This window comes from Mesoplodon densirostris, chromosome 10, assembly GCF_025265405.1.
Source record: "Mesoplodon densirostris isolate mMesDen1 chromosome 10, mMesDen1 primary haplotype, whole genome shotgun sequence".
Classification (NCBI taxonomy): domain Eukaryota; kingdom Metazoa; phylum Chordata; class Mammalia; order Artiodactyla; family Ziphiidae; genus Mesoplodon; species Mesoplodon densirostris.
The window spans coordinates 7,916,388-7,935,000 of NC_082670.1; the positions used below are offsets into that span (position 1 = coordinate 7,916,388).

Consider the following 18,613-nt stretch of genomic DNA (forward strand, 5'->3'; position numbering starts at 1 on the left):
AAGGAATCCATGTGCCTGTTCTTTAAAGCATGATGGTAAATTGAAATACATAGAATGGCACCACATGGTACAAAAAATAAATAAATAAGTGGAAATGTGGAACTGTTAATGTAGCAGAACATACATCTGAAAATAATCGTTTAAAAAGGGTTATATGCAAAGACAGAGCCATGCATTTGTTTTCACCTCAGTGTCTTTTGAGAGCCCTGTCTTGATAAAGATAAAAAACATTGTTAAAATAGCCATGAAGTGGTGTAATCTTGCTCATGGGATCCTTCACCCTTGGAGCAGCATTTGTTGCCTACTTCTGCAGTAACAAATTATCGCAAGCTCTGTGACGTCAAACAACGGAAATTTAGGGTTTCACAGTTCTGGTGTGAGAGGTCTGCTGTCCGGGTTGGTTCCTTTGTGGGGCTCTAGGGAACGATCCACTCTGTGCCTCTCTTCTATCTTCTGTGACTGTGGCCATCCTTGGTGTTCCTTTTCCTACAGATGCATCACTCCATCTCTGCCTCTGTCTTCACATGGCTTCCGCACTATGTGTTGTGGGTCTGTGACTCAGATGCTCCAATCTCTCTCTCCTTTCTCTACTAAGGACACTGGTCATTGGATTTAGGGTCCAATCATCTAAAGTCAGGATGATTTCATCTGGAGATCTTTAGTTAAATTACATCTGCAGAGACCCTACTTCCAAGTAAGTTCAGTCACAGCTGCCAGGGATTAGGGAGTTTGGGAGGACAATTTCAACCCAGTACAGGAGTGGTGCCTATGTTAGGAAAGACTGTACTTGTTAATTAGGGTCATTTACTTAAGAAAGCTCAAAATAGATTTAACCTTAATGTGTCCAAGATATTCAGATATAAGAGGCACAAATGAAAAAAATAAACTCTTATGGAATTTTCACCCTCCAAATTAGAGAGTACCCCACAAAACAAAACAATTTCCCCACAGTTCTGGAGTGGAAAATATTTCCACTTGTGACCTGATATTATAAAAGACATCATTGAGAACAGTCTTCCTCACTTGATAATATACTTTTTTACTTTTTATCCTAAATCAGCTTACCTTTCATAAGAAACTACACACAAACACACACACACATGCACACACACACAGACCTAAACTTGTGGGATTCTTGTATTTTTATTTAAGATGGATAAGGTGACTACCTAGAAAAAATATTTTTCCCCTCTTTGGTAAACCAGAGCATATGATATTACGTTACACATAAATAGAAACTATAGGTGCAGGAAACAAAAAGGATATCTCTGAAGCTAACACAATCCACAGGCTAAAGATTCCCTTGTTGGAATTAGTTACAACACTGCACAAACTAAGTCCCTTAATGGTGACTTCATAAGTATGAGATTATTCACATATTTATATGGTGTTTATGCAAATGAGTCCAAGTCATTTCTTAATTTTATCCAAGTAAGTTTATGCTGGTTTCAGGTTGTACTATAGATACTTTATCATATGCTAGAAATTATCACTCTAACATGAAATTTTAAAAGGTGAAGTGAAACTAAATGGTGCAAGGGTTAGGATTGATATTGGTAAGACAGTATAAGTTCTGCATGGTAAAATGTATATGAAAAACAAGGGGAAAGTCTCAGAAAGTCATGGATCAAGTCAGGAAGGGGTGTGTTGCTAAGTAAAATCAGGAGACGATGTGCAGTACCGACATTTCAACTTGTTGTTTTAAAAAGTGAGATTATTTTACATTTCTTGATATAGATTTTAGTGCTGACCTTTTCCAGTGAAGAACTTCCAGGCAGAATTATGTCTTTCTGGGCGTATCTTTCAATCTCCTCACTGTAAGCAGAGGTGGGTTCACCGTCCTCTTTGTAGAGTCCAAGAATCTTACCAGAACTCACCAGCTCTTCAGAACCCAAAGTCTCCTCCACGATGCTCTCTTCTGTTTACCCCAAGAAGATCACATGAATTCCACTCGCTCTTTGTCACTTTAACATAACATGTGTCACTAAACACACAGTAATTTAACCACCTTTTTTCTTACATGGGATCAAGTTTCATTTTTTCATCATTAACAATTTAGCAAACTATTTATGTTTAATGTGCTGGGAAATCAGTAAAGCTCAGGTTTTAATATTAAAAACTAACTACCCTGCCAACAAACTTTGTCCATCCTGCCATATTCCCAAAGTGAGCAACGTACAGCTGTGCTTTAATGTCTTTTTCCCCCTTACAAAATACATCTTGAAGTGTGCTTTTCCATACATTGATATTACATGCTGTTTACTTCAACATCTTACCATGTGCTTGCTGTTTTGCTGAAACCAGCTTGGAAGATGAATGGTTTTAGGAGAAGCCAGAGCTCTTGGGTTCATTTCCTGAGTTAGGATCCCTGAGAATAGTTCCTGAGCTCTGTACACACAGAGGGACTTTACTTGGCCTGCCTTGTTTACTTGCATAGAAATGCCAGCACTTATATAAATGGTAGTGTACTTCACTTCTCTCTCTATCATCTGAAATCAGTATCATCTACAAAATGTATCTACTCATCTAGCTACATGCATGCATGTAAATATAAAGTAGTCCTCTCTCTTCCAGTCTCTAAAAAAATACTGGTAGGTAAAATATGGAATTTTCCATGCCTTCAATGTTAGGATTTTAACAAGAACCTTGACATTTTTAACCAATGGAAGAGAGCCTCTTTTTTGGAGGGAGATGCAGGGTGCAGTATACAGAGAACTGCTGGTCTTCCTTCTTTGCTCACTGTACACTGTATTGCCTTGTATACATCCTTAAACTTTCTAAGTCTCAGTTATATTCTCCTGTATGAAATACATGGTGAAGTTCCTGACTATTCTATAAATGCCATAAAACTTTTGTGAGCTCATAAATGATACTGGAAGACCTATTAGATGCTACCTGTAAGTGCTACCTGCACAAACTGGTGGTTTCAAGGGCTCCAAGCTGCAAAGAGTTGTCATATGGAAGGGACGTGTTAGGTATACAAGTGCCTTATTCAATGTCTAGCACACACAAAAAGGGTATTCAATGTATATTTGCTGACTCAGATATTATACTAAAAATATAGAGGCCTGACAGATTTAAAATAACCATTTGTGATGCTTAATTTTATATATCAGCTTGGCTGGCAATGGTGCCCAGTTATTTGGTTAAAAACCATCTAGATGTTGTCATGGAGGTAATATTGTGATTATCATTTAAATCAGTAGACTTCAAGAAAAGCAGATTACTCTCCATAATGTGGGTGGGCCTCATCCAATCAGTTGAAAGCCTTAAGAGCAAAGTCTGTTTCCCCAAATAGAAGGAATTTGGTCTCAAGACTGCAACAGAGAAAATCCAGTCTGAGTTCTTGGCCTACTGGCCTGCCCTGTGAATTTCAGTCTCAATAATGCAACATTAACGCTTACCTGAGTTTCCATCCTGTTGCCCTGCAAAATTCAGCTCCTTCCTGAACTTCATATTACTCTTCCCTGAATCAGCCTGCCAGTCTGCCCTAAGGACTTCAGAGTTGCCAGCTCCCACAAAGATGAGAACCAAATTTTAAAATAGATCTCTGTCTCTTTCTATTGGTTTTATTGGATTCTGCTTCTCTGGAGAATCCTGACTAATACATCATCTGAATTAGGATCCCTCAGAATTAGGGCTCAAGCTGGCTTGAAAAACAAATTTGCTTGGTTCATAAAGACAAAAAGAAATAAAATGTTAGCTACACAAACTAATAGCAAAGAACTAAAGGGGTGGTGAATCTAGGTGGAAATGAAATTTTTAGGGAGTACTATTCTGTAAATGGGGATCAAAAATGAGACCTAACCTTTAGGGCTGTTATGATGTTTAAATAAGTTAATATTTACCTTATTTAGAACAGTGCTTAGGACTGTGCCAGGTACCCAGTAGGCACTCAAGAAATGCTTAATTAATATTTTTATCATCAGCATCAATTGTCAGTATCTTCATCATTCTATGTATGTGCTTATCATCTCTGCTGATGTAATAATTAATAATTTAATCCCCATAACTACTGCATTGTGGCAGGTATTATATGTCCATTTGGCAGAAATAGCAAGGAAAGGTTAAGAAATTGGCCCAAGGTCACATAGCAAATGGTAAAGTCTAAGCATAAATTCAATAGAAATAATAACCATAGCTATTAAAAGACAACTATAATCAGTGCCTTCTCTTCATAAGTACCATAAGGAGTTATTTTAATAAGTGAGAAAAAATGATTGAGAAAAACTAAACACACACTGAGAAAAAAACTTAATAGAATTATTCCTCGTGAATTTGAAATCACGTATATACAGAAACTTGCACTTAATGTTTTGGCAAAAACTCCAGTGTGGTTCTGGCATGAATTTATATGTATTAAACTAAGAATTTGAAACTTAGGTTTTAAAGGATTACCTTTAAGTTCCTAGATTAATACACATAAGAATTTCTTACCTAAGGAGCCTAACATTCACAAGTATGAATTCCCATGCTAAGACTGAAAACACTATACTCTTTGTCTTTTTTCACCTCAAAGAATTTGTTTACAGCATAAGAAACAGTCTTTAAAAAGAATGGCATATAGCCTCATAAACTAGTGAATCCAAATATACCATATGACATGGTAGGATCCTGCAAGAGTAAGTCTGTTAAATCATTTTTGCTGTTTAGGATTATAAATTCTATGTAATTATAGGAAATTGGGCCATAATTAATTCCTCCCCCCAACTTTAGCTGTATTAAATATTTGCAGCCATCAAAACTTTACATAGGTCATCAATTAATGGTTATAGTTAGAAAAACCAGGCTAGCATTTGCATGAAACCATCTCAATTAATTTACAACTAATGTTAATATAAAAGACTGGAAATAATTGGTCTCTTACCTTGGGATCCTCCTTGTCCATTCTCATGAAGCAGCTCTGTTAATCAATCATAGAGAATTCTATTATCAACTTGTAGGGGTGCTAAAAGAACATATTTATGATAACTTTCTCATCACTTAATTTATAGATATGCAATGTAATTACAAAGAAATTATTAATCATCATGGTTATTTAGTTATTTTATTGGTCATAGACTCAAATTCTGTTCAATATGCTGTCTTCCTCTAAAAAAAACAAACAAAAAAACCCTTTTGTAAATCAGTGAAAATTGGAACAATGAGTTTAAAATGCATATTGCAGGGCACTTGTAATGTGATACTTCTCCAATAAAAAGGATCTCATATTCAATGGATTATGACATCTATTACACAAGAATCATTTCAGAATAAACCATTATAGTTTCTCAAATCATAGAATATATAAGCATCTGATCAAAATGAATGACTGTTTTGCACTAGCTACTCTCTATATATCATATTTTTTACTACAGAAACAACAAATTTAGGTGTTCTTAGATTCTTTTATATATGCCACTGCAGTATAATAGCAAATGTAAGAACTACCATACTCTTTTACAAGGGTAAAGCAACAAGGTCATGTCACTACCAAAAAAAATAATAATCATCATAAGAACATGGTTCTAGAAGAGGGTTTAAAGGGTCATTATGTGGACATCCTACCATTGGATAGAGCCAAACATAAATTATGCCAAGTTGGATGACCACCCCAGTCATACAATTAGAACACAGATACATACACACATACATCAAACATGTTCTCATCCCATACATACATACATACATCAGACATGTTCCTCCCATGGGGAGGCCGATACAATGTCTGGAGCCCCATGTTGAAATATGATCTTCTGGGTTGCAAATGACTCTAAGTAATATTTGTCGCTGTCACTATCTCAATAACCTCTGTAAACCCTAGAGTGATTTGTAAACTACCAAATATGCATGGTGGTAGGCCCACAAGGAGCAATTTTAAATTGTTATTTTACAACCACACCTAGAATCGACATTAGAGAAGAGGAAACCATCACATCACTGCACCTCTGTGGTTCAGAATTTAGATGGTAGTTCCATGTCTTCAATGAAAGAATTCAGTAATCTCTGGGTATGGAAATCTCACATGCTAGATGAATTTTATTGAAGAATGCTCATTTTAAACTTGAAGAGCTGCGATGGCATTTGTAAAATGATAATGCTTCTTATATGCATAACACAGGCCTTAGAATGGCAGCAAACTGCTTAGAACAGCATCAAATGAAAGCCAAGTCCTGCTTCTCTACCTGACCAGCTTGCTGTCCTTGATCAAAAATTATCTTCGCTGCCCGTCATGTTGTTAGTGGTTAAAACTTACCATTTAAATTGTAAGCTGCAAAATCTAAATGGAACTGGATGTGTGATCTTTGTCACCTCATTTTCATGAATGGAAAAGAATATTCTGACACAAAAATTACGTACTTAATTCTAGCTCACCCTCTCCGCTGACCTCCATCCCATACAGCCTTGGGTATATTTCCTCATCCCTCAGTGGGTCAAAGTAATTTCTGCTGTATTCATTTCCTGTGGAAAGTACATGAAGTAAGGGTCAGTGATTATTAGAAGCACATGAACCAAAATGTTAATTCTGAAATCGACACCAGCACAGAAGGGCCATTTTAGCTACTTCATAAGCTTAATTTTTTACAAGTCTTCCAGGCTTCCCTTTTTTGTAATTATCATCTTGCAAAAGGTCAGAAAAGGTAATTCAAGAAACAAGTTCATGCTATCTGTCTGTTGCTTAAAAAATTAATGGGAAAATTTTCAGATGTAGACTTTAGAATAATAATTTGAAATTTTAATCCAATTGTTTCTAGGATATACTCGAAATGGACGCCATTGGATTATAATGATGTTTAGAGTTCGCTGATGACTCTATTTACCCACTTGTATATAATTCACAAAGTATATCATGTCGTTGTGTCCAGAATTCCAGTCAACTTAATAACATCGTAATTATGAGAAACTATAGCAAAATTTCCACATTGCTAGCTGAGTAAAAAGAAAGGAGAAAGAGAGAGGGAGGAGGGAGGGATGAAGGAAGAAAAGAAAGAAGAAAGGGAGGGAGGAAGGAAGGAAGGAAAGTATAAGGGGCCTGTTCACAGGTCTCTTTTGTTATGTCAACTTAAGTAACATGAAGGAAAGGTACAAATGATTTAGCCAGAAATTTTATCCAAGACATCAACAACCATAACGACACAAATCCAAAATTCTCACTTCACATTTCCCACTTACTTTTGTCCTTATGTCGATAACAAAACTGTAGCATCAAATATGACTTTGTAAGAGAGAAAAAAGATCTGTTATCAATTTTCCAAATCTAGTTTCATACTTCCTGCACACTGAAATGTATAGCAGTCTGTTGCTAGTAATTTGCATTCAGTAAAATGTCACCTACTCTGACGATACCTCAAGTTGCCTCAAACATTGCAAAAGAAATAAAGCTTCGTCAACTGAAAACAACAATAATTTTGAAAGTATTGCCCACAGGGAAGGGTTAATATTGTACATACCAAGTATACTGTGATATTCCATAATATATTTGTTTTAGGATCAAAAATAATCCCAACAGCAGCTCCAAGACTAAATGGAATTTTGATACGAACCTAGGCTTAAAATTTATATTTCTGGACCGGCACCTTTTTGCTGTCAGTCTCTGTTCTATCAATTGTAGTAAGAACTGAAAATCTGCTTTACCTTGAGATCTCAATAAAGAAAAAATAAACGTTTCATTTTTGTTACTTTATCTGTCAACAACTACTAGGCTGATATGAATCTTGGCAGTGTGTAATCAAAGTCTTATGTACTGCAATAACACAGTAATTCTACCCCATTCACAGTAATTGTTGTTTTTTTCCCCTTTAACACAAAGCATTGTGATACTCTGTATACCCTTTCATATGCTGGCAAAATAATTCACATTTACTAAAGCAAAAATAGTGGTGTATTCCTTATTATATTGCCATGGTAACATCAGTCAACTATTGGTACCCATATCCTGGAAACTCTTCCAATCCAATACAAAACTCCAATTCTCTGTCTACTGAAATGACTTTTTAATAAATAATGGCAAGTGAATCAAGTCCTTGGAGAATAAACAAAGTTAAGTCATTTTTAACCACAGGTCTGGAGAAGCTGATCTGGCTTGTAGGTTCTCAGACCTTTTTCATCCCTGTTGTCAGTTGAGAAATGAGGGTCTTGCCCAGCTGAGTGAGAAGGAGGCCTGAACACCGGGAGCCTTCCAGACGCTGCCTCCCCTCAGGGCTTGAGGCTTCCCCACTCAGCTGGAAGATGGGCCTCTTCAAGGTCTCCATACGGTTTCAAAATGTATGCAGTGTTCCTTCTACATTCAGTGTGGGTTGAGACACACATGTAAGTTATAAACACCACACCTGGAGTGATTTATTCTCTACTTTGCATTCTGGGATATGGCAAATAGCATTTTACAGGTAAAGAATTATAAGGGATCTTGAGCAAAGAGGCAATCCACTGATTCTCTTTAAAAATCCTCAAATTCTACAATATTATGTATTTAGAGGATTCATATATTTTTACAATGTATTTTTATTTTATATCACATTTTACAGTTCCTTGTGTATCATTTTACATATGCATTATTATACTTGCTGTCGTCTGTCTCTTACTCTAAAATACAAGCTCCATGAGGGTAAAAACATAATCTCTGTGCCTAGAATTGTGCCTGGCACACGGAGGTACTCAGAATATTATCTGAATTCATTCGTTAGATAAACCTTTTTTGGAAACTTTTTGTAATACCCAAATCCTTCCATTGTCTAGATGTTGTTTCTTGATTAAAGTGAGCCAAAGCTTATCACCTTTTTATCACACTTTATTCCTCTTGTCCTTTCTGTTCCCCGTCCCCTCTCTCTTTTCCTTCAAGACCCCCTTCCCTTTCTTATTTAATTGAGTCCTTCTAGGAACCAAACACTATGTCTGGATTTTAAGAGCAAACAGAAGACAGTGGCTCTGCCTTCAGAGCCCAGTGCACTGAGAGGAGAGGGAAGCTAGTGTTCAGTCCAGTGTGATTTAATATCGTGTAAGGGACAGAGGTCTGTTTGCGTGTGTAGTAGGAGCATCTAGCCTATACTGGGGACTTCAAAGACTTCCTGGAGAAATTATCACCTGAAGTAATTTTAAAATGTGATTAGGAATTAGCCATATCAGAAGTAAAGGGGAAAGGAAGTTTTTATTGGAAGGAGAAGCATAGGCAAAGGAAAAAAGACACAAAAGCATAAAGACATGGGAAGCATGTTTTGTTAGTGGATGCTCCCCAATTATTCTCTGCCTCCCAAAGTTACAATATAATAAATTAAGTAATGGAATCCAAACTTCCTCAGTGGTCCCAGAGTTGAGTTTTTAACTGATGTTTTTGCTCAAATTATTATTAAGTTGTACAGGGTCACTTTATGCTGATATGATGTTTCAGATCCATTCAATTATTTAGGGTGTATTTACTGAGTGCTTATTACGTGAATATATCAACAAAACAAACATTCAAAAATCCCTCCCCTCACAGAGCTTACATTCTGTGAGTGAAAGAATAAAAGCAAACAAATATGTATATTTTACAGTTTATGAGATGGTACTACATGACGTGGGGGAAAATAGAGCCAGATAATGATTTGGCATCCCACGGCGGGGTGGGGCTGCATCTCTTGCATATACTTTTGTTTCAAACTAGGAATGACATGCAGGATTAAATCACTATGTTCTCAGCACTACTGAGATAGTGAAGTGGTAATGTAATATTTATTATTTATAACATTACTCTTTTGCCAATTTCTCGCTATAACATAAATCAGCTTATGAATCAAATAAGAACCTACTATTATTAAATATTAAAATAATTCTTCCTTTCTATTGTTGTATCTTGCCTTGATAGGCCAATAACCTAAATATGGTAGGCAGAGTTTAAGAAGGGAAAGCTCGTGGAACCTATGAACAGTTTGGAAACTACAGACTTCATTGTAACAATAGTTCCTTTGCTCGTGTTTCATTGGATAGGTCAAGATTTAATAAAGTGAGATGGTTTTAGGAGAGGGTATATATTACCAGAAGGTAGGTTACTAAGAGGATAAATTCCTAAAAGTGCCCTAATCATTCAGAATATGCTTTTGGATATATCTAAAATCATCTCACAGGAAAATTAACAGACCCACTGAGAAATTCAAAGTAGGGAATTTAACAATATACATACAACTGGTTTTAATATGGCTGACATTTAACTGCTTGTTACATTCAGATGAATAATCTGACAATTGCATATATACATATATCTATGGTTCTACATTGAAGCAATTGGGCACGATACATAAATTAATAAATCAGTAAATTGATCTTTATACTCTCAATACTCTACTTTTGTTTCTAACTTCCTAGAATTAGCTGTTCAATGTTTAGAATCAGCTTCAGTTAGTGCATTTCTTGGGCTGTTTTTACTGATTGGGGGAGGAAGGCGCATGTCCTTGCCTCTGCCCTTCCACAGATATCATGTTTTCCTACCCTTTAACTCAGAGCAGCATGGAATGTAATCAGGGCTTTTACTTAAATTACACCGTACGTGAACTTTGGTCAGGAAATCCTCCAGTGTGCACCCATGCAGTTCCTTGGGGGCTATAATAGTGAGAATGAAATTGCCCACCAGAGGAAGGTTAGTGTGAATCATGGGAAGCATCTTTACTCAACGAGGCAACCACTTCCTTTCAAATCAGTCCCATTAGCTCCAGAGAGAGAAGCTCTGAATGCCTCTATCCATTTTTGGATTGGTTTATTGGTTCCATTCTTGTCCTCTTCCTGTAACTCCACCTGCTTCAACTCAGCTTTTTATCACCAATCATCATGTTTTTTATAATATTCTGTAAGTTAAATAAACACAAGGCCTGCATGTAAACTAAATAACTAAACAAGTTACATTTTACAATTATAGCCGTGCACCAAAATTTTACAAACTAGGATATTCTTCTGAACATTATTACTTTTAAAGGCATGAAGCCTAGAGATCTATAATTAAATTTGATTCCCATGAACTTTATAAATAAATTTGGGAAAACTTTCTACTTTCCTCACTTTGAAAATCTAATACCAAGGTCTCAGGTTTAAATGTTCAGGCACTTTATATATGTGTATGAAACAGAAATGTGGAAATCAAGAGGTTGTAATAAACGGCAAGTTAGTGGGAACTGTGTCAAACTCAAACATGCTCTATCTTAATAAATCCACTCAAATACTGTTTTTATAAGATTGATTTACAAACATTTTAAAATTAATGGCAACAAAAGATACGAGGCTACTTTTTAATATGACAATTACCTTAAACCAAAGAATGATCACCTTAAACCAAAATTTCATTATACTAAGTATCAAAACAAAACTACCACAAAACCCAAACAAACCAAAAAAAAAAAAAAAACCTAATGATGAAAACTCAAACTATGACTTAGATGTCCACTATCAATATTATTACCCAATATTCTCTTAGAAATCTTAGTCAAAGCAATTAGAACAGAAATAAGGGGGAACATGAGCTAAAAGTATTGAAAATAATTATATTTTGTGTAAATATTATTTGAAGGCAATGTTTCCATACCTTGAATGCATGAGAGATTTGATTGAAAAGCCTTTAGAACAAAGACAATAATTTGCAAAGTATTTGAATAATACCCTGAAAACAACCAGATAATCTTTAAGAATCATTAATTTTTTTAAATACCAACAATACCACTTAGGAGATATAGTGATTAAATAGAAAACCAACACCCATCATAAAGCTCCAGATAACTCTCAAAATTAATTTATTTCTATTAGATTTTCATAGGAATCCCTAGGTAGTCATCAAGAGTATTCGTCTTACCCAGAAACTCAAACTGAAAGGCATGAGGTTTTAACCACAAAGTTAAAAACAGCAAACGGATACCAGTTCCGTTTTCTTCTTTATAGAAAGACTAACCTGTGAAAATGGCTCCACTGCTCACACTATATTCAAAAACTGGTGCTCTGTTGGACAAATTAGCTTTCTCCACTGCTTATTCTTACTTCTTTTCCAAATCTTGTGGGTATTTGAGATATCAGTGATTTGAAAACCTAAATAGGGTAATAGTCGAAGTTTGCTAACAAGTACTAATTAATTGAGCCATATTCTTTCTTCCCCTAAGGCCCTCCCTCATGGTAAATTACCAGGCATTTTAACTTTCAAACCACTGGAGTGCTGTCGAGTGCATAATTGCTGCAGGGCTCATCTGACTGCACCCCAAGGCATTAATGCATCATGTGTTCCTCCGGACCTCAAATCCTCGGAGTTAAAGCTGGTCCCTAAGCACCTAACTTCTAAACAGGAAGATCTTTCCATTACTTAAGTAATAATGATAATTCAAAGGTTAAGTATAAATATATTGTTTTTTATGCATATTTAAAAGTCCTACAAAAGCAATACCAAAGTAGGTGTGTTTTTTTCTTTCTAGTTGAAGCCAGGCACCATTGTCCTACTTGTCCATAAATTTATGTATACAGTTTAGAATACTGCCTTTCAATTAGGAAGGACCTGATATTAGATATCAGTCACCCCCTAATATTTCTGATTGTGCCCTCACTCATTTAATAACTATGTCTTCCCCCCTGCATCTATGATTACTTATATTCATGTATTGTACTTAAGGGTTCATTCAGGTAGTAATATTTTCATCACACTGTAGCACACTTCAGTATGAAAGCAATCAATATATTGGATTATTAGATTTAGTTTAAACAATATTGATTAATAATACTTTCTCTTTAAAAATCTGGTAACTGGGGCTTCCCTGGTGGCGCAGTGGTTGAGAATCCGCCTGCCGATGCAGGGGACACGGGTTCGTGCCCCGGTCTGGGAGGATCCCGCATGCCGCGGAGCGGCTGGGCCTGTGAGCCATGGCCGCTGAGCCTGTGCGTCCGGAGCCTGTGCCCCGCGACGGGAGAGGCCACAACAGTGAGAGGCCCGCGTACAGCAAAAAAAAAAAAAAAAAAAAAAAAAGGGTTCAGGTCTTTTCATGGGTCTTTTTTTATAAGGTTTTTGGTCAATCAATCTGATGAAGGCTAAGGAAAATCTTATTTTCTATTAAATCTCTTTAATAGAAAACAAAAAAAATCTGAAAGAAACTCTAAATGGAATTTTTTGGAGATTGAGGACTAACATATGTTAAAAACATGTATAAGGTCATGAAAAGTTTATGTAAGAGCATAAGAAACTTTTCTAGTAAAATTTTTCTTAAAATGGAAATGCAACTATTGAACTCCAGTCAACATGGTGGCCTTGTAAACTTTAAAATTATGCAGAATTTCATTGATATAGTGCAACTTATTCTGGAGGCAAAAAAAAAAAATCTTTTAGAAAATTTCACCCACCTAGAGGGGTGGGATAGGCAGGGTGGGAGGGAGACGCAAGAGGGAGGGGATATGAGGATATAAGTATACGTATAGCTGATTCACTTTGTTATACAGCAGAAACTAACACAACAAAGTAAAGCAATTACACTCCAATAAAGATGTGGGAAAAAAATGAAAATTTCACCAAATATTTAGGAGGTATAGGTAAACAATTTAGTAACCTGTCCAACTGCTAAGAGACTGATTGCCTCACTAATGTATCAGAAAACAAGTCTTTCTCTCAGTTCTTTTACTGTGTAGCTGTTTATATTAGGAGACTCATTGGACTTCTGTAATATCAGCTATATGATCTCACTTCTAGCATTTCTATGATTCTAAGATTCTTAACCATACTTTTTACCACTATAGAGATTCCTGTGCTCACATTTTTATTTTGAAGGTACATACATTTCACTGGCACATAAACAAATCCAGTGGTTTCAATGTATGAATCTATCATCAATGAACTGGAATCATAAAGTAGTATCTCTGAATATTAAAATAATTCTTATAAAAATTCTTTCCCCAACCAATGACTTATGACAGATTTTATAAAATATTATTTTACAAAGAGTCATACATTGGGGATTTCACAAAAATTTGAAGAGAAGATAGAAAAATGACTGTGCTCAACAGCTGGTAAACTGTTACCCATGGTTTCAATTTTAGCATTAACAGAAACAGGAAAAGACAACATCAGTGGACATTCTGCTGATTTCCTGGGCAAATCTGTGTGATTACCTGAAGGTGGGCAGTTCCTTCTGAGACGAAAACTAATTAAACTTTTCTTATGCTGTTGAAATTCCCAAAACTCAAATATTTGATTAAAATGCTCCTTTCTCAATGGGACAAATATTATTCTAGAACTCTGGTACTCCATTTAGGAAAAAAAAGGAGGGGGTGGGGTAGGACAGTAAACTTAAATTGATTTGTATAAACTGACCAAATATTTCACCCATCTTGTATCTACATAAAATATTTCTGTAGGAAGGATGCTTTCCTGAGTGTATATTTTTAGGATTCCAAGTCAATGAAAGAGGTTCAAATCACTTAGGGGCCAAACGGTATCTTAAAACATAAATCCAGGTCAGTTCATAAACCTAAAGCAAATGATTCTCCTATATATTTCTTTTTCTTAATAATATTTGAAATGTCCCAAATCAAAAAATATTTTAAATGTACTATATATTTCATATAACACCTTTTTTCCATCTTAAGGGGCAAATGAGAACAATATAAACAGTTTTATACAATATCACTTCTGAAATAATCTAGACTATGTGCACTAGGGGGAAAAACAATTCTCATCACATATTTGCTCTGACAATTTGAATTATGCACTTAACATGTACCCTTACATGTCATTTTTATTATAAATTTTTGTGCATGTGTAGTTCTAATGGCCACACCAATCTGAAGATAGATTTAGGGTCACGATTACAACCCTAATTTAGGATTTCTCTAGCTCAGGCACAACTATTATGATCTCCTACCCTTAATTCAAACCACCCCTCATTTCTTTGGAGAGAATCTAAGTCCTTTGATCACAGACGCTGAAACTCATTCCTCTCAGCTTCTTTTGGAACATCTGCCATTTTCTTTCTCTAAGGCTGAGGCTTCCGCTTTGCTGCCTGTTGTCAAGGTTTCTACACTGTGGTCTTCAGCCACATCCATCATGAAATCAGTGGTGGCACCTCCACCCCACAGAGCAGCAGGGAAAGCACTTCCTGTCAATCTCACAGCTGCTGCTGGGGCCACCTCAAGTGACCACTGTCACTTCCAATACTGATTCCTGCTGGTACCCATTATAGGTTGTCCCAAGTTCTATCCAACATCTTCTCAGGTTCTGATCAAACTTTGAACTCACAACTCTGTCCATCCCACGTTCCATTGGCAATGCCAACTGGAGAGATACACGTCATCTCTACCCACATGGCTTCCCTCCATGTCACACAGGTTAGCAGGTAGAGCTCCTAGGTCCCCAGCAACTGGCAGAGATCCCAGTTTTTATTCCAAACCCCTCTCCCCAAGACCCAGGAACAAATGCCTGAGGATTACACCATGGGACAATATGATTGGCAAACACTAGACTGTACTCAAAACTAGTTTTCTTCTCTGGCCCTGAGTCTTTGAATGAGATCAAGATCATGTGTCTGTCTCTTTCCTTAGAATTAGTCCTTTGCCAGGAAGATTCTTAGTCTTTTTTCAAAATGGAAATGCAGCAAATGAACCGGTCAAACTGCAGGTAAAGAGAGCTTAGCAAAGTTTAAATTGAATATGGAATTTCATTGCATCAGTGTAACTTATTCTGATGGCCAGGAAGTATTTTTGTAAAGGTCACCCAATATTTAAAGGGAACTAGGTTTAAAAAAAAAAAATTTCTGTGCAGCTGCTAAAATACTGACCACATCACTGAAGCATCAGAAAACCTAAATTTTTATAGGTTTTGTTCACTAAAAAGTTATGTTCATTTTAGGCCACTTTAAACCACAAATCCTCAGACATGCTCAGTCCTAGGCTGAACACAGTTTAATCAACTAAACTGAGATCACAGTTACATTCATATGGTACACACACAGACACACTTACGTTTTCCTGATTTACCCATGCTTCTAGAGTCATTCAATCTGAGAAATCTTATTTATGAAACTGATGTAAAAATCTTGTATGAGAAAACACTGCTTTTTTGAGAGTGCCTTTTTAATCTGGATTAACCAACTAAAATCTCAAGAGTTGCCCTCAGTGTGACTTTGCTGGTGTAACATGCTTCATGACACAGAGAACGACCATGTCTGTTGTGTTCACTTTTGCATCTCCTGTATCTAACATAGTGCTTGGGAAATAGATGTTTGATCAATACGTTTTCAGTAAATGAGGAAGAGGAAATGGAGAAATACATAAAGTATTTTGGGATTATATCTATATATATAACTCCTAAGCAAAATATTGTATAAATTTTATATCCAACTAATCACACATATACCACTTCTACTTTTTAATTGTACTGATGTTATGAACAGTAGGATATGATCAGGAAATAGTCCAAGACTGAGGAACTGTACAGGACATTTATCAGATGTGTGTCTGGTTGACTTGTTTTGCTGTCGTGCATCCATTTCCCCTCCCTAATAGCATCACAATTTCCTAGTTCCCAGTGTGTATAGTCTTGATGGTTCAGTAACTCCAGATTCCTGTCTCCAATGACAGAAGCCAGGAAGAGCTGACAGAACCTACTTCCCCTACCTGTGACAAAGCCAAGGAGCTGGCAAGTGACCTAAGCGTGGTCAATCAAATGCTCTCCCCTAGGATTTTGGGTGAGGGAAGCAAGGATGTAAAGAACGTTTGAAATAACCTCTGAAAATTAGAGATTAAAAGGAAAAAACTTCCCAAGCACAATTAAATCACTCACCATCATTTGAACTGTTTTACTGTGCATTTCCATAATTATTTATTTCTTCTTATCTAAAGCCTTTCCATGGCTCCTTCTCACATCGGTCCCATGTCTCATTTTACTGTCATTTAGAATTCAGTCATTCACTACTTTTAGTGCCACTATGTTATATATTCAGATTATTAAATGCGCCCTTTCGACCTACCCAGCCCTCAAGCCCTTGTTATGTTTAGAACCTAAGTCAATTCCTCTGTCTTTTGAAATTCTAATTAGTTGTGGGTTCTCTGTCGCTCTCCCTTTTCAAGTGCTATAATTCTGAATTTCCCTTCCTCATCAGGCTAATCATCATCAGACCAGGCCATGGCTGGCAGTGAGCGAAGTGGATGAGCTGGGATCAGAGAAGCAGTCTGAGTTCCGGGCAAGATGGAGCAGAGGACATGTGGCCAACAATCATCACATGTGAGTAATTCCTCCTGAAATTTACAAAACAGGGGATTGAATGCTTCTGCTAAGCATCTACCTACCAATTCAAGGCCATAGGAATGGAAAAAAGGTCTTGAGCAGAGCCTAGATGACTTTCTTCACAAGGGAGGAGCAGAGGCAGAGCGGGTGGAAGAGACCTGGAGGGAAGCAGGAAGGACTGAGACTTTCGTTGTGTTTTTTCTCATTCACACCTTGTAAAAATGACTGATACCAGTGTACAGTGTCAGCTCTGTAGCACACTGCCATTTCTCTGGGGAACCTTCAGGCAAATAAGCTTCTAAGAATGCTTTAACACTGGAGTGTTCAGGAGGGATTTGAGGGTACCCTCCAAGTGATCTTAAAATCAGACCACTCAGTAGTTCCTTATTTTGTTTGTTCCTAAAGGTCAGTGTGTATTTATTTCAATCACATTTTTCCTCTACTAAGGGACTCAGTCCATCACAAATTTGAAGTCTTTTTATTCCAAAGTTTGTTGTTAGAAAATCCCTCTCCTAGACATTTCTTTCAGAATTTAAATCGCTATCTATCCAACAATTTTACATTTCTATGAAATAATTTGGGTAAGTAAAGTAGCATTGGTATTCTGCCATTACTTACCATTACTTTTTTTTTTAAAGCATCTAAAAGGTAGAAGTGTATTGGATACTTACTTATAGGATGAAAAAGGTGGAAATGTGTTTGATATTTACTTATATGATGAGAACTTGTGCTCACTGTAATAATATTGTGGGGAAAAATGTAGTTACTCTATTTTACTTAAGTCATCACATTGGCAGATGATATAACTGTTCTTTTTTATTGTATTAGCAAGAAACATTGTGTTCTACAATACCTAACAGTTTCTAAATTCAGGTATTGCAAATATTATTCCTTGTTCACAGACCATAAAATTGCACATCTCATTTTCAGTTGAATTTTTTTTTTGAGGCTCTCCCAAAGGCAGGTGAGCAGGGTGGGTTTAGGCAGAGATTCATCAAATAATTTTTTTAATGTTGATTATGTTCCAGAATGGAGGTGGTGTAACCCCTACCTATGTCCATGTCTGGCTGGTTTTGTCAGGATAATAAATCATTCCTGGCTTTTCCATCTAAAGCTCCTTCCACTCTGATCTACTTTTGAGTTATAAAATGTTCTCTCTCCCCATTTACTAATCTCTGGTTCATAGGAGAATTTATTCAATTCATCTCCAGGAATACTTTTTATATCCAGACTTTAATTTATATCACAGAAATAAGGTTAGAAATGACAAGTACAATTGAGACAGTGTTGGAACTATTATATTGTAGGTCAATATTAGTTATGCAGCATTTTGGAGGCTGGGAAGTTATGGTCCTCTAAGAGTTCCTCAAATTCTCCCATGCAAACTTGAGTGGCTGGACTTCCAGGTCTAATTGTCTGTAACTGCAT

General features: G+C 36.4%; 1 pseudogene; it reads right to left on the bottom strand.

Annotated features, from left to right (window-relative positions):
• Nucleotides 1-320: 320 nt before the first annotated feature.
• The window catches only part of LOC132497421 (orofacial cleft 1 candidate gene 1 protein-like), a 54,095-nt pseudogene continuing 35,802 nt past the window's right edge, over nt 321-18,613 (bottom strand).